The 15207-nt window shown below is 32.7% G+C and overlaps 1 pseudogene; it reads left to right on the forward strand.

The window, feature by feature from the left end:
* Positions 1 to 7718: 7718 nt before the first annotated feature.
* On the forward strand, positions 7719 to 8592 carry LOC138839475 (KATNB1-like protein 1 pseudogene; annotated as a pseudogene).
* Positions 8593 to 15207: the final 6615 nt, after the last annotated feature.

The following is a 15207-nucleotide window of genomic DNA, read 5'->3' on the forward strand; positions in this document are numbered from 1 at the left end:
AGTTCATAATATGATGGAGCAACAACATCACAAGTGACAGAATTTGCTGAATGAATGCTGTTTTTCCAGGACACAGGTAGTTCTTTCATGTGTGATAACACCTGCACTTCTGCCTAATTAGTATATTTACTATCCACAACTTTGGATGTTAAGGGCAGAAAATTTTCAGCTATTCTTCTTTTGACTGATTTATGTGCAACATCCAACAATCTTTATTTGGAAAAGTACACATTAGTTACTAACTATACATAACTATGGGAAAAACCCAATTGATAGCAGGTGGTTAGTATCCAAATTAAAATGTTATCCTCACACATTTCATATCAGAAAAAGTGAATGTGCTTGAGGTAATCCAGCTTAAATCTAGTCCAAGTTTTATTTTTTTCTTTGTATGAATGTGTGTGTGCATGTGTGTGTGTGTGTGTGTGAGTGTGTATGTTCATGTTCATTAGCACCATGCCAGGTTTTGAAATCAGAGCCTCAGTTTTTCTTGTTGTGACTAGGACTCTAACACCCTAGCATTTTACTCATTAAATGGAGATGGGAATCTATCAGTTGTTTTACCCCGGAATGGCTTCAAATTGCATAGCTAGGATTACAGAAGTGAGCCAACTAGCTTCTAGCGTCATTTTCTCTCCTTCTTGGTATCATTGGCAACTGACAATGAAGGCACCCTCTGCTCACTGGTAAATACTTACTCTGTACACTAAACCAAACCTAATGGACCATTAAAACTATCTATGGAATAAATTGTTGTTAATTATGCAATCTGTCATCAAATTTCACATTGGCTACTCATGAGTTATATGGAAACATTCACTATAAATATTGGCAAGATTATTTTGGCCCGTTTCTTTTTTCACCAATGGACACCCATTTAGCTGTACGGTAGGTAGTTATACTGACCTTCTTATGTACATTCCAGTCAGACATGTCAGGTCTGAATTGATGATATTTGCATTTAATGAAAATCTAGTTGCTTAAAGATTCACTGCATTTTTTGACTCCAATTATACGGAACACTCAGTAAAACCATAGGCTCAGGAGAAAAATTGTCACTTAAGTTTTCATTTAGTATATCATCACAATGTGATTATTTAATGAAATGACATTTATTTTATGGGAATCCTTAATTACTCTCTCATTTTTGTAGAGGATGGATATGTACTATTTTTTTCTTGCTAAGCAGATACTCTACAACTTGACAAATGCTTTCATCCCTGTCTTTGCATTGGTTAATTTCAAATTAAGTTTTTACATTATTCTTGTCTGGTCTGGGCTACAATACTCTTATTATGCTTTCCCTTGTCACTGGCAGTGACAGCCATTGTGCTTCTCCTACAGATATAAGTGTTCACCATTAATCTATTGGTTGAGGTGGAGTCTCAAGAACTTCTTTTTGCCTTTGCTGACTTCAAACCACAGCCCGAGGATCTATACCTCCCAACTAATTAGAATAATAGGATTGAGCCACCACAACAGGCCCTGATTATACTTAATTCAAAACTTTGCACCAACTTATACCAATATTATGTTTTGTTTTATAAAGGTTTCAGTCTATGTTGGTTTTAATCCCTCCACCTTCCTGCCTCAGTTTACACAGTTCTTGAATCACTAGAATGTACCAAGTCATCTGTTTTCACCAATACTGATTTTTATAATAATTCTTATCAAAATGTTCTGCATTTCTAGTAAGATATGTCTGATCTCCATAATTATGAGTTCTCTACACATGGCAATATTTGATAATAGCCCCTCATATAGATATATGTAATTTTGGTTTCACCTCCATAAAGGATAAAAGTCAGATTGAGAGTACATATTCCCTAGAACCCATCAATGATGGGCTACTCTTCTAGGCTATTTTTTTTTTCATTTGTATTGGTAACATTTGAACTTAACTTTACATCATGCCAAAACCATTTTACAGGGCTGGGAAGGTGGCTCAGTGGTAGAATGCTTGCCTTGCATGCCTGAGGCCCTGGGTTCGATTCCTCAGCAACCCATAAGAAAAAGCCGGAAGTGGCTTTGTGCCTCCAGTGGTAGATCACTAGCCTTGAGCTGAAGAGCTGAGGGACAGCACCCAGGCCCAGAGTTCAGGCCCCATGACTGCCAAAAAAAAAAGTCTCTTCATTAAAAGACACTTGCAAATCAAGCTTCCATGTCCAATCATGTTGTATATTTTGTAATGTCTCATTGTCTCATCCCAATTATAATACAATTTAATCAAGAGAACATTATACATATCAACTTGAATATATGTCTAAGAAGGACATCACGGTCTTAAATACCATAACTGTAGTTGTTTAATATAGATAGTATGGCCTGGCCCAGGATTTGTAACTATATATGACTTCACAACTGTCATCAACTACTGCAAGCTGAAACTTCAAGACACTTGGTACAGTGTTAGCACCGATGGACCACACAACACTTCCTACACTGGCTAATGACACTTCCAGATACTATTGTAGAAGCTTGGACATACCAGATTCGAGTGACTGTTCAGACATCACAATTAGTTTACTCTATGATTTCACTTTTATTTATGGTACTTATAGAACTAATTTCTGCCAACCATTCTCCTAATTATATCTTGCTAATATGTTAAACCACTTTGGAACAAAGACTTATGCCTCCTACACAGTGCATTTTTTGGTGTATATGCATGTACTGGAGCTTGAACTAATGGCTTAGTATTGTCTCTTAGTTTTTCCTCTCAGGACTACTATTCTATCACTTAAGCCACAACTCTACTTCTGGATTTTTGCTGGTTAATTGGAATTAAGAGTCTCACAGACTCTCCTGCTCAGGATGGCTTTGAATTATGATCTTCAGATCTCAACTTCCTAAGAAACTGGTATTATGAGTGGGAACCATTGGCATTTGGCCTTCTATAGTGCTCCTAAAATTAAGTCTCCCTTTATTACTATCCTTTTCATTCCTAAAAGTGATTTACCAAAGGATTAATACTGTGCTCCCTGGGTATAACAGGGAGTGCGCAGATCATTTGTTCCCATCAATTTCTTCTTCCTTTTCTCATTATTGAGTGGCCTCACTTTGCCTCATCATTTCTTATCCTACTAATCATGCCAAGCTCTCTCACTTTTCAACATATTACATGGCAAATAAACTCAATGAATATTTATAGATATTCAAAACACAGAGATCAAATTCAATGAACTGGACTATCATGTACTGACTATTGTTAAGAACACAGTTATCGCTGGGCGCTGGTGGCTCAGGAGGCTGAGATTGGTGGATCGAGGTTCAAAGCCAGTCCGGGCAGGAAAGTCTGTGAGACTCATCTCCAATAAACCACTAGAAAACCGGAAGTGGCGCTGTGGCTCAAGCAGTAGAGCACTCGCCTTGAGCTGAAGAGCTCAGGGACAGTGCCCAAGCCCAGAGTTCAAGCCCCACGACAGACCAAAAAAAAAAAAAAAAAAAAAAAAAGAACACAATAATGGCCAATTTAGTGACGCATCTCACTACTTTTCATTTTAAATTTGTGAACAACGTCTACAGGCTAATGGAAAAAGAGTGAACTTGTAAGGTGAATACAAGGAACAGGATAAAAACACACAGTTCAGTACACAAGCATTGGAGTATTAACTAATCATTTTTATAAAAATTTATAATGCTTTCATATCATTTAAAATGTTTGTTAAAGATATAAATTTAATTACAATATATCTTCAATCCTCAAACATCAGGAAAGGGATGGGAAATTTAGTGTTGTTTTCAAAGTTATGAATCTCAAAGAAAATGTAGTTTTACCTTAGAAAATTAAATGTAAGAATCAAGTTCAGTTATTGTAGTCACATTCTACACTAACTATACAATGGCAACAACTATGTTGGAAGGAGAAGAAACCCAGCCTCTGTTTCATAGTTCATTAAGTGCCAACCACAGTTGCTTCTAATCATTTGGAAGGTGATACTGATATGATAGTGTATACTGTATTGCACACTAGATTTCAAACATGGAAGATGAAAGAAATAACCACATAAATACTTCAACATGCTAAGTTTATTTTAATATTCTTACTTAAAATGAGCATTTCTGGTTTCAGAATCCAGATTAATTTATGATTATTCTTTCCTGTCTTTCTTGAGTTTATTCTTCAGTAATTTGTATTGTCTCCTATGTTACAAAACATGCTGGTGTGTGTGTGTGTGTGTGTTGTTTACTGAAATGCATGACAAAATGTGGTATATAAAATTTCATTCTATATGCTTTGATTTCATAAAACGAACATTTTTTTCTAAAAAAATTTTATTCAATGACTTTTAAATAAACAAAAGACATAAAATGTTAACAGTGTATTGAGCTAGAGAGATGTTGGTGTGATTTCAATATTTTGTTGCCTTGATCAGTCTAATCCTTAAGGTAAAACTTCATTGAATGTAAGCTTTGTTCAATATAGTACCTCATTGGCAACTATTTGTTGCAGATGATTCTCATAAGCCTTAGGACAATTTTATGCTTTCATAGTTTGGCTGGTTTTATTGACAGGGAAGTTTATACTGATGAATGTTTTCTGTATATGAAAATTCAACTCATGCTCAAGCTAGTAAATTCAAAGGGAAATAGCAAAATAATATCATTATAAGCTGTGAATATTTTAAACATACATCATATTAGAGGGAATAATGCTATACTTAACTATTCTTCAATAATAATATAATTTCCAAATTGCACCTGTCTTCATCAATGAACAAAGAAACAATGTTGGTTATTACATATTATATGGACTTTTAATATTTATATCCTAATGATCAATCCAGTTCGTCTTAGGAACTTCTTTAGTAAGTGTGAAGACTATTCTCAGTAAAGTATTCTAGACCTGAAAAATGTAAACACAAAAATTCTTGAGCGACCATTTGTTTATTTAGTGTAAGACCAGATTTCACCTAAGAGTATTTCTGTAACCATCTGGGACATTTGTCCAAGGACAACTTTAATCTATTAAAATCATAATATTCATTGTACTTTTTAAAACAATGAATATATTTTAGCCATTTAAAGCTCTATAATAGGAAAGCTTTCCAGGTGTTATAAATGTTTTCTCTATAAACAGTATTTTAAAATATATTTTATCATGCCTCCATGAAGCAAGTATGTTCTTTATTAAAATAATTAAAATTCATGTATCTCTTCCTTAAAAGCTCTAATCTGAGTAGCATTGTAGCCTAATGGAGAAATGTATGAACTATGAATACTAATTTTTCTCTAAATTAAACTACCTGTGATTTTTAATCACTTTACCTCATTTATTGTATTCATAAAACTGAAAGTGGATATTTAAGTAGAACACCAGTTCTTACACTTTCTTTGTTCATTGTTTCATTATTTTTTCATTCCTGTTATTATTTGATATTAATTTTTTTCTTTAAATAAAATATTAACAAAGACTAACAATCTCTAGGGCTTTACAGAAAAAAAGTATTCACATAATTGATTTCTGACTTAGATGATTTGCAGGTGGTTGGCCAGTTTAGAAATTCTGAATGAGGGGCTGGGAAGGTGTCTCAGTGGTAGAGCGCTTGCCTTGCATGCCTGAGGCCCTGGGTTTTATTCCTCAGCTCCACATAAGCAAAAAGAAAAAAGCCAGAAGTAGCACTGTGGCTCAAGTGGTAGAGTGCTAGCCTTGAACTGAAGAACTGAGGGACAGCTTCCAGGCCCAGAGTTCAGGCCCCACAACCGGACTCCCCCCAAAAAATTTCTAAATTATATATTTTAATTTTTTTAAATTTTAATTATACCTGGAGAAAGGCATATCTAAAATATATTTTTCCTATTATCAAAGATTGAAACTGAAATGTTTATAACAACTCAACTCAGTGATCTCAATTCTCTGATAAAATGAAAAACATATTGCATTGACAAATTTGAATGTATAATGATGCCCAAACTCTGGTTTCATAATTTCCCCTTTTTCAAATACCTAAAGAGTTCTTTTCCTTCTCTTTCCTTTGTACATGTAATGAACTCTCATAAATGAATCAATGAAAGTGGTAATAATTTTTTTCAGAAATACACATTAAGCACATATTTAAAACAAACCAAATGATGTACTTCACTGCACAACATTGCAAAGCTAAGGTACATTAATGATTAGCATTTTGTCCAAATCTGACAAAGGTAATCATAAAAAACAATCTATGGTAGATTTAGAAAATATAATGGGTAAGAAATGTACAATACTAATTTGAACTTGTCTGATTACACTAAAAATATTGTTAGTAAGTTATGACATTGCGTCATTTAATTAGCCGCAAAATAAGACAAAAAATTGTCACAAACTAGTCCACTAACCTCTTGCAGATATAACTAATGCCACTTTGTTTATCTAGTCACAGCAATTAACCTTCTACATGCTTCATATGATTGTAATTCTCACTCCCTTTAATTGCCCTGCACTATTTTCCCTGCAGGAGCAACAGATGTTTTATAGATCTTTTGTTCTGTCATAAGCAATATCTACATTGATAACATTTATTGCCATTATAATTCATGAGGGCATATAATTATAGCTTCCTATTGTGCATGGTATCTAATATGGTTATCCATTCTTTGTGAATATCTTCCCAATATTACCTTCATGTTTTTGTCCATGGTACAATGTGGTGACAATGTGCTCAATATACATGTAAAATGTTGAATTGTTCTTCAGTTCAGAAAGAACATCTCAAATATCGTGATTAAAAAATCATGTTAAAAAAAGAAAACAATCATCCAAATTAAGAAGAAAGCTGTGAAAAATGAACCAGCAACTTGAAGAAAGAAAATTTAGAAAATAAAATAAATGTCAGATTACTATGGCTTTAAACTTTTGTGTCTACTTCCTAATTACTTGTTGAAAGATTAGGAATATTCAACCATAGTTTTATTTCTCTTGGTAGGGGAGTCAATTGAAGGGCTTTGCATATGCTAATTAAAAACTCTACTGCAGCTCCATCCAAGCCCTCAATTTCACTTCTTAAATATCATTTTAAAATTATACTTTCTAATGAGCTTCAAACTAAGTAGCATTATTTTAAAAGCAAATGTGTGTCCATACCCATGTAAGTGTAGTTTGTTTTAAAAATGAGTACAGTTGAGATGGGCATAATGGCACATGCTTGTAATTTAAATAACTTAAAGGCTGAGGCAGTAGTCAAGGTGGAGCTAGTCCAGATTCAAAGAAAGATTCTTTCTAAACAAAACAGTTTGGTTTAGGTGTTTATAAATTTTAGATATCCTAATAATTTTTTTAAAAATCTAGATTTTTGAGAAAGAAAAGTTTAAAGATTTCTAAAATAACTTGAGGACATTATTGTCATGTATTTGAAATTAATAACAAGACCAAAGTATTATTTACAGCATATAGCCATCTCAGGTGCTTTCATTATTGAAGAAAAAAGGAGTGGATGTTTTCTACCAATGAGAAAGACTTGAGCTCAAATAGTTCATATGGGCTTTTTATGTAATAATAAAAAATTCTAAAATGCCGGAATTAAAAAACAATTAAAAACAACAGCAAAAAAACAAAAACAAAAACAAAAAAAACCTGTTATGTGAGCTTTCCTGGAAGTATGGGAGTAGACAGCATTTGAATGGCTATGGGTGGGGTCCTGCCTGAAGCTGGAGACTGCTGGGAGCTTCCAAGCTCTTTCTTCAGTGCAGGGCTGGGCTGGGACATCACAAAACCATAAGGCACCCATATTTGAGAAATTATGGCATCTGAAACCCAAAATGTTTTAAAACGAAATTTTTGTAGTAATATTGATCTTCCTAGAAAAAGGAACTCCAGTTTCACTCATAAGAACATGAAGGAGGTTAAGAAATCTTCAAAATAGTTGGCTGCTTACACTGGGACAAGTTGTGGAAAGCCCAGATAAACTACATAAGGTGATCTATCACAAAAAGAAAGTTCATAATCCCTTCCCAAATCCTTGTTACAGAAAAAGACAGTCCCTTAGAAGTGGGGGCTGTGACATGGCAAATAAAGAAATTCACTGTCTTGTGCAGACCATCTGCCTTAAAAGTTATACCATGCTAGTTGAAAGTACTGGGTTAACTCAGTGAAGCTGGTTCTTCACAAACAGAAACCCCATCATCAAAATTTAGTGGTTTTTTGTTTGTTTGTTTGTTTTCCTGAGGTTTCTCAGGATCATGAAACAATGGCTCAAGTTTTATTCAACAGAAATTTGAGGTTGAACATAGCTTCAATGTCCTGGAAAAAAAGAGAATTATAAGTGAACTTGTAACTTATTTGGTGAAAATAAAAGATCTTGGAGTTGTGGTAGATTGATCCTTGTGCTCACAAATAGTTTTCAGGAAGAAAAGCAGTATTCTCACTTGGCTGCTGTGTAGACTTGTTGACTCTAGTAAAGTCATTATTTAAAAGAGTATGCAATAGTTGGTCTAAACTGGCTTCAAGCAGTAATAAAAAGGTGGTGGTCAGAACTGGCATCCAAAACATGTTATAAATGATGTAAATATTAAGATTTTAAGATAACATAAAGTGGATTGTAGGAACAGGAAAACCATCTTCCATTGGTTCCAGAATATGCTGGCAATATAGCTTATTTATTACAGTTGCATTGAGAGAGTCCATCTAGTAAGGAGTATCTGGTTATTCTGAACATCGTTGCACTATATGATTTCTCCAAACAGGTCTCTTCGGAGAACTGTGAACTGTGGGGAAAAAACCCCAAAAAACAACAAAAAAAAACTTTTTTTCTTTTAAAAGACGCATAATGAAACCATTAATGAAACTTGTAGCAATCTACTTCACACTGAAGTGGGAAAATATCCAAAAGAAGCTGCTCCAACTTCAGTGAGGTGGAAGTGAACTGTGAATATTGTTCACCTGTTGCTTTCATATGCTTGGTTATTTGGTAACATTATTTGAGAAGTACTGGTCTAACTGCAGTCTTGCAAAGGAAGATCACTTATACTTTATGAGGAAATGAGAGGACTTATAATTAGAACTACAAAGACTAATCATTAATTGTTGTGTTTGATAAAAAACACAGTAATGGATACTGCTAATTTCTTATGTTGAAAAAAATTTGAAAGTTTGAAACACCATAATAACTAATCAATATTTTAAAAATTGTTCACACTGATACTGTGTATACAAAATGCCTTAAAAATTAATAAGCCAATGTGATATGATACCAGTATGTACTTTTTAAAATTAAAACTGATCATGTTTCTCTCATGATGAAAATAAAAAAATTAAAAACCTGATAAATATCTATATCATAGAATATTAGTGAGGACAAAAAGAAACATTCGATACATGTAAAACATGAATGAATCGCAGAGAAATTATGCTAAATGAAAGAAGCACAATTTATTAAATTAGTCCAATTTTATACAATTCAAGATAAGGCAAAACTATATTTCTAATAAAAGATGAATGTTTTCTAAGTCCTAAAGATGAAAAGAAGGTTTATAATGCCACTTATATTTTTAAAATTTGAATTATAGGTCAGATGTAGTGGTACACATACCAGCTACTCTATGGAGGTGAATAAAGGAAGATCAAGTTTTAAGGCCAGTAAAGCAAAATTGTGAGATTCTATCTATAAAAAAATAAGTGAATAAAAAAGTAAATAAATAAATGAATAAATGATTAAATAAATAGGTGAGGGTATGGATCCAGAGGTAGAGTCCTTCACTACTAACCCAAAAATATCCCTGAGTCCAAATTCCTATGCCATCTCCAAAAATAAAATGAATGAATTTTACATTTGTAAGAAAGTGATTACTTTCCAAAGTGGTTGAACAAGTTTACACTCCCACCAACAATGTTGTAAGGTTCCCTTCTGTCCACATCCCCTCCAGCATCTGTTGTTATTAGAGTTCTTCATTATAGTCATTCTAACTCAGGTGAGGTGGTATCTTAATGTTGTTTTGATTTGCATTTCTTTTATGGCTAGGGAGGTTGAGCATTTCTTCATGTGTCTATTGGCCATCCTTCTTTCCTCTTCAGAGAAGTTTCTCTTTAAGTCTTTAGCCCACTTATTTATTGGGCAGTTGTTTCTTTGAGGATTTGTTGTTGGGGGATTTAATTTTTTGAGTTCCAAGAATATTTTAGATATGAGACCCTTGTCCATTGTATCATTAGTGAAGATCTTCTCCCAATCTGTGGGCTTTCTATTGATCTTGCTAGCTATGTCCTTTGCCATGCAGAAGCTCTGCAATTTCATGCAATCCCATTTGTCCAAACTTTCTTTGAGTTGTGTTTCTGGTTCTCTATTTAGAAAATTTATGCCTGTGCCAAGGAGGCCTAGCGTTTCTCCTATTCCATCCTTTAATGTTTGAAGAGTGTCTGTTTTGACTCCGAGGTCTGTGATCCATTTGGAGTTGATTCTGGAGCAGGGTGATATACAAGGACCGAGCTTTAGTTTTCTACAAGTTGTTAACCAATTTTGCCAGCACCATTTACTGAAGAGGCTAGGTTCCTTAAAAGACTCCACATAAAGCTCCCCTATGACTCAGCAATCACACTTTTGGGCATTTACTCAAATGTTCACAAACAAGACCACACTAAAGCTACCAGCACGACTATGTGTATTGCAGCATTATTTACTATAGCTAAGATATGGAACCAACCCAGATGCCCCTCAGTAAATGAATGGATCAAGAAAATGTGGTATACATACACAATGGAATTCTGTGCCTCCATCAGAAAGAATGACATTGCCCCATTTGTTAGGAAATGGAAAGGCTTGGAAAAAATTATATTAAGTGAAGTAAGCCAGGCCCAAAGCAATATAGGTCCCATAGTTTCCCTTATTTTCAATATCTATTGTATGTCTGAGCCAAGCAGAATAGGTCAGATAAGGTAATGTTAGGGAAATGTACCCTAAGATACATATTCAAATGTTTTTTTTTTCTTTTATGCAATTGTTTCTAATGCATTCATAAGATTATTTCTTTGTTGCTTTGTATGTCCCTCCCCCACGGTATAATCCTTGCTTTCACTATATTTGATGGTGTAATTTGTTGAGGGGAAGGGGAAAAACAAGTCGTTTAAATAGGGATACAGGTGGACCCATTGCAACAATGAGAAGTACAAGTCGTTATGTAGAAAACGAACTTTACAACTTTGGTGGGCATGGTGGGGAGGATTAGATGGGGGCGAGGGGAGGATTGGAAGGGATGGGAAGGGGAAACAAAGGAGAAGGCTACAATGCTTGATAAGACATGTACTCACTATCTTGCCCATGTAATTGTAACACCTCTGTACAGTATTTTCACAATAAAAAAATAAAAATTAAAAATAAAGAAAGTGATTACTGTTCATTTCTCAGTTAACCATCATATTAATGTCAACATTAACAAGCTGACAATATTGTAACACAAACTCCATGCTTTTTTTTGGATTATCTTATTGTTCTCATCTATTGTCTTTTCCTCTGTATTATGACTGAACTCACTGCACCATATTACATTTTATCAAAATGTCTTTTTAGTTTTTTCTGGTTTGTGATTTTAAATCAGCATTTTTCATGTTTTGCAGTCATGTGGAATATTAGTCATGTATTTTATGGAATATCATTCAATTTGTTTTTTCTGGTGTTTTATTCTCTCCTAGAAGAACATGATGGAGGTGAATATCATATTGTATTCAGCGCCAACATGATACTCACATCACTTACTCACGAAAATTATATCTATTATTTGAGTTCGAACATTTTCTGCCAGTTTTCTTTACTTTGAAATTATGTTTCTATCATTTATATATATTTTTATATTGAAGCCATTTTATCATATTTTTATTATATATGCATATGTATATATATGTATATGTATGTATATATATGTATATATATGCATATGTATATATACTTATGTACATACATGTATGCATATGTGTATATGTATGCATGCATGCCTGGTAAAGTCAATTTTATCAGTAGTTTGTGAAGTCAATTACAGGTTTTTTTTTTTTCCATTTTACTTTTCTTCTAACACTATTTACCAATATGCCCAATTGTTTTGATTTTCCTAAGTCTCATTTTATTAACTGGATGGCAGTATAGGCTCTTTGACATGTGTTTGTAGGTCTTTGACATATGTTTGTATTTGAGTTTCATTGTCAGATGTTATATTCTCTTATAACATTACCAAGAAAGTTATGGGAAAAAGTCCACTTAAGTGTCCTAAGTATATGATGAAACACCCTAACTTTTGCAACAATTTGCTTTGTGAAACCTGATTGATAATGTTTGTAAAAGCATTAAAAGTCTCACATACTCAAGATTAAAAAGTGTACTTCTGTCATTTTGTTCATCCAAGGTAAGCTTTCATAGTAGAGCTATTCTCATGGTTGACTCCTGCACTGATTTTCTCTTCTGAGTACACTTTTTATGGAATTTGTAATTATTAGATGTGATCCATTACAGGTTTCAGTCCACAGTATAGGGTTTTTGAATAGGCATTGAGAGTACTTTTATTATTAGGAAGACAAGTTTTCTGTGGAGAACAAGAGAGCCTTGTGATCAGTGATGAACCAATAAGGTGAAAAAGAAGAATAGGAAAAAATATATTTTATTCCTTTTCCTTAAAATTTAGAAAGTGGATTTAGAAAGTTTCTATGCACATTACAAAACAAATGAAACTTCTCTGGTAGACATTAGTAAAAATTATGTAAAAGTTGAAATATTTCTCAAGAGAAAAATATGAATACCAAATATAACCATCATAATCTAAGTACATTATTGAACTACTATTGACAATAGTGAATGATGTAATTGTATGACACTAAGAAAAATCCCACACTTTTCCTATATTCTACATGTTTTCTAAACAAATTTTTATCTATACTGAACATCGAATAGCTTGATATATTAATATATGCTTAAATACATATACACATATTATATACTTAATGCACTAAGTAGATTTTTAAAACACACACACACACATATATATAATACTATATATATAATACATATATGTATAATACACTAATGGCTTGAGGTATTGCTCAGTTGCAGAGAACATGTCTAACATCAGTAAGATTCTGTATTCAATTTCTGACAATAAAACATAACACAATAAAAATGGAATTTACACTTCATATTAAAATCAGATTGAAAATGTTGTGTATGTTTCAGGAGGCATTATTCTATAATTGATATCTTTCCTAAACTTGAGCAATTCCATAAGACTTGGATGTCATAATATAAAATTGAGAATTTTACTTGCCTTTTTTTCTCTTCCTTAATTGCCAGTATCATTCATTCTTGAAACATATCTTATTGAAAATAATCTGAGAACAACAGTACCATACAAAATGAACTATAAGTCATTTTTCATAATTATGTAATGAGAGATAATCAATGAGATAATTAATGAGAGATAATTATGAATTTTTCCCTGAGAATTGTCATTTACAATTGTATGTCTAATTTCTAGCGAGGTTTTTAAAATATAATATACTACCAAAGCTCCTATCTAATTTTCTTCGTTGGTTAATATGTAATACTTAATTTTAAAGGAAAGGAAGGTAATCTATTCGTATCACATACCATCTTTTAATTTTTCCCAATACAATGACTTTTTGTAAATAAATTTTTGCACATATTTTCAAATTTGAATTTGACATTTTCTGAGAATAATAGATACAGAAAGCAGCATAGTATGTGTCACCTGATATACAAATACAACAAATTATTAATATTAACCAGTATTCATTGAATACTTAATGTTTTTAATATCCACAAAAATGTTTCATGTGACACATCTAATGTTAATCTTTACAACATATTCTGAAATAAGACAGATTATTCTGTTCATTTCCCTGGTTTGAGAGCTGAGTTCAGAGAGATTAATAATTTGGCCAGGATTGTATAGTTAAGGAGTTACCAAGTGTACAAGTTTTGAACCCAGATATTTCAGTTTTATATTTCAGAAAAAATAACTATTAGAATACCTGAAACTAAAAATATAGTCAGAAGGCTGCTTATGTGTTTTAGAAGTTATCTGTTTCAATTCCACCTTAAAAAAATTCTCTATAACAGGTCTGTATGTAAGATACTCTATGACGAAACTTTGGAAATCTAATAAAGATACCACCTTCACAGTATTAACATATTTTCCACATGACAGTTGCAAAACATAGATTTTTTATTACTACATATTTATTGTGTAAAATAATGGGTTTAGTTATGAAAATTTCCACATTTGCTTGTTTGTGTTTATGGATCTTGATTCCACTTACTACAGAAAACATGGTATTTGTCTTTTTATTTACTTCAGCTGATTTTACTAAAAATTATGATCCCCTGTTCCATCACTTATCCTGCAAATGGCATAATTACATTATTTTATATGGCAAAATAATTCCCTTCATATATGCATACCCCATTTTCTTGAGTTAGTCATCAGTTGTTGTAGAAATTCACTGATTGTACAGTGTGTTATTTGAAAACTGACCTTAAATATACATGGGTTTGCAGGGTCTTTAACAGTATGCTGATTTAAATGCCTTCAGGTACATGCCCAACTATGGTACAGCAGGATCAAAGGGTAGTTACATTTTTCGTTTTTTAAGACTACCAATTTTCGCTGGTGTGTCTCGTTTCTTTCCTATTCTCCAGAATTTGCTATTTGTTTACTTGATGTTAACAATTTGGAGAAAAACAATTTCTGTTTTTAACACACTACTGATTCCACACTACTGTTTATGTTTTACCCTCTACAGAAATGTTTTGTCTCTCTTAAGTTCTTAGGAAAGTTTTGAGTATTATTAAAAAATACTTAAATCATGGTTTCACGAAATCATTCCAAGTTATCCAAGACAAACTTCAAAACTGTCTGAAATGTCCATATAAACTTAAAATTATGGATTTGGATTTTTCATAATATACCATGGTATTTATTATTTTATATAGTTTACTTACACAGTTAACTCTGAGAAACTGCTTGTTTATTCACTAGGTGAATTCTCAAAAAGTTGAATAATTATTCACACAAAATAGACCTTTAATGGATGTATATTTAATAAAAGAGAACAGATAATGAATGAACAAATGACTTAATCAAGTGTTTTACTGCCTGTTATGTCATTCAGAATATGACAATTTTCATCGGTGCTCCGGAACTAACAGTAATACTTCAAGATTAAGAATTGATGGTATGGTATGAAAAAGAGACAGGGATTTCTTTAACTTCAACCTTTATTTCTTATGTTTAACACTT

This window comes from Dipodomys merriami, unplaced genomic scaffold (assembly GCF_024711535.1).
Source record: "Dipodomys merriami isolate MVZ:Mamm:240054 unplaced genomic scaffold, mDipMer1.0.p SCAF_3, whole genome shotgun sequence".
NCBI classification, from domain to species: Eukaryota; Metazoa; Chordata; class Mammalia; order Rodentia; family Heteromyidae; genus Dipodomys; species Dipodomys merriami.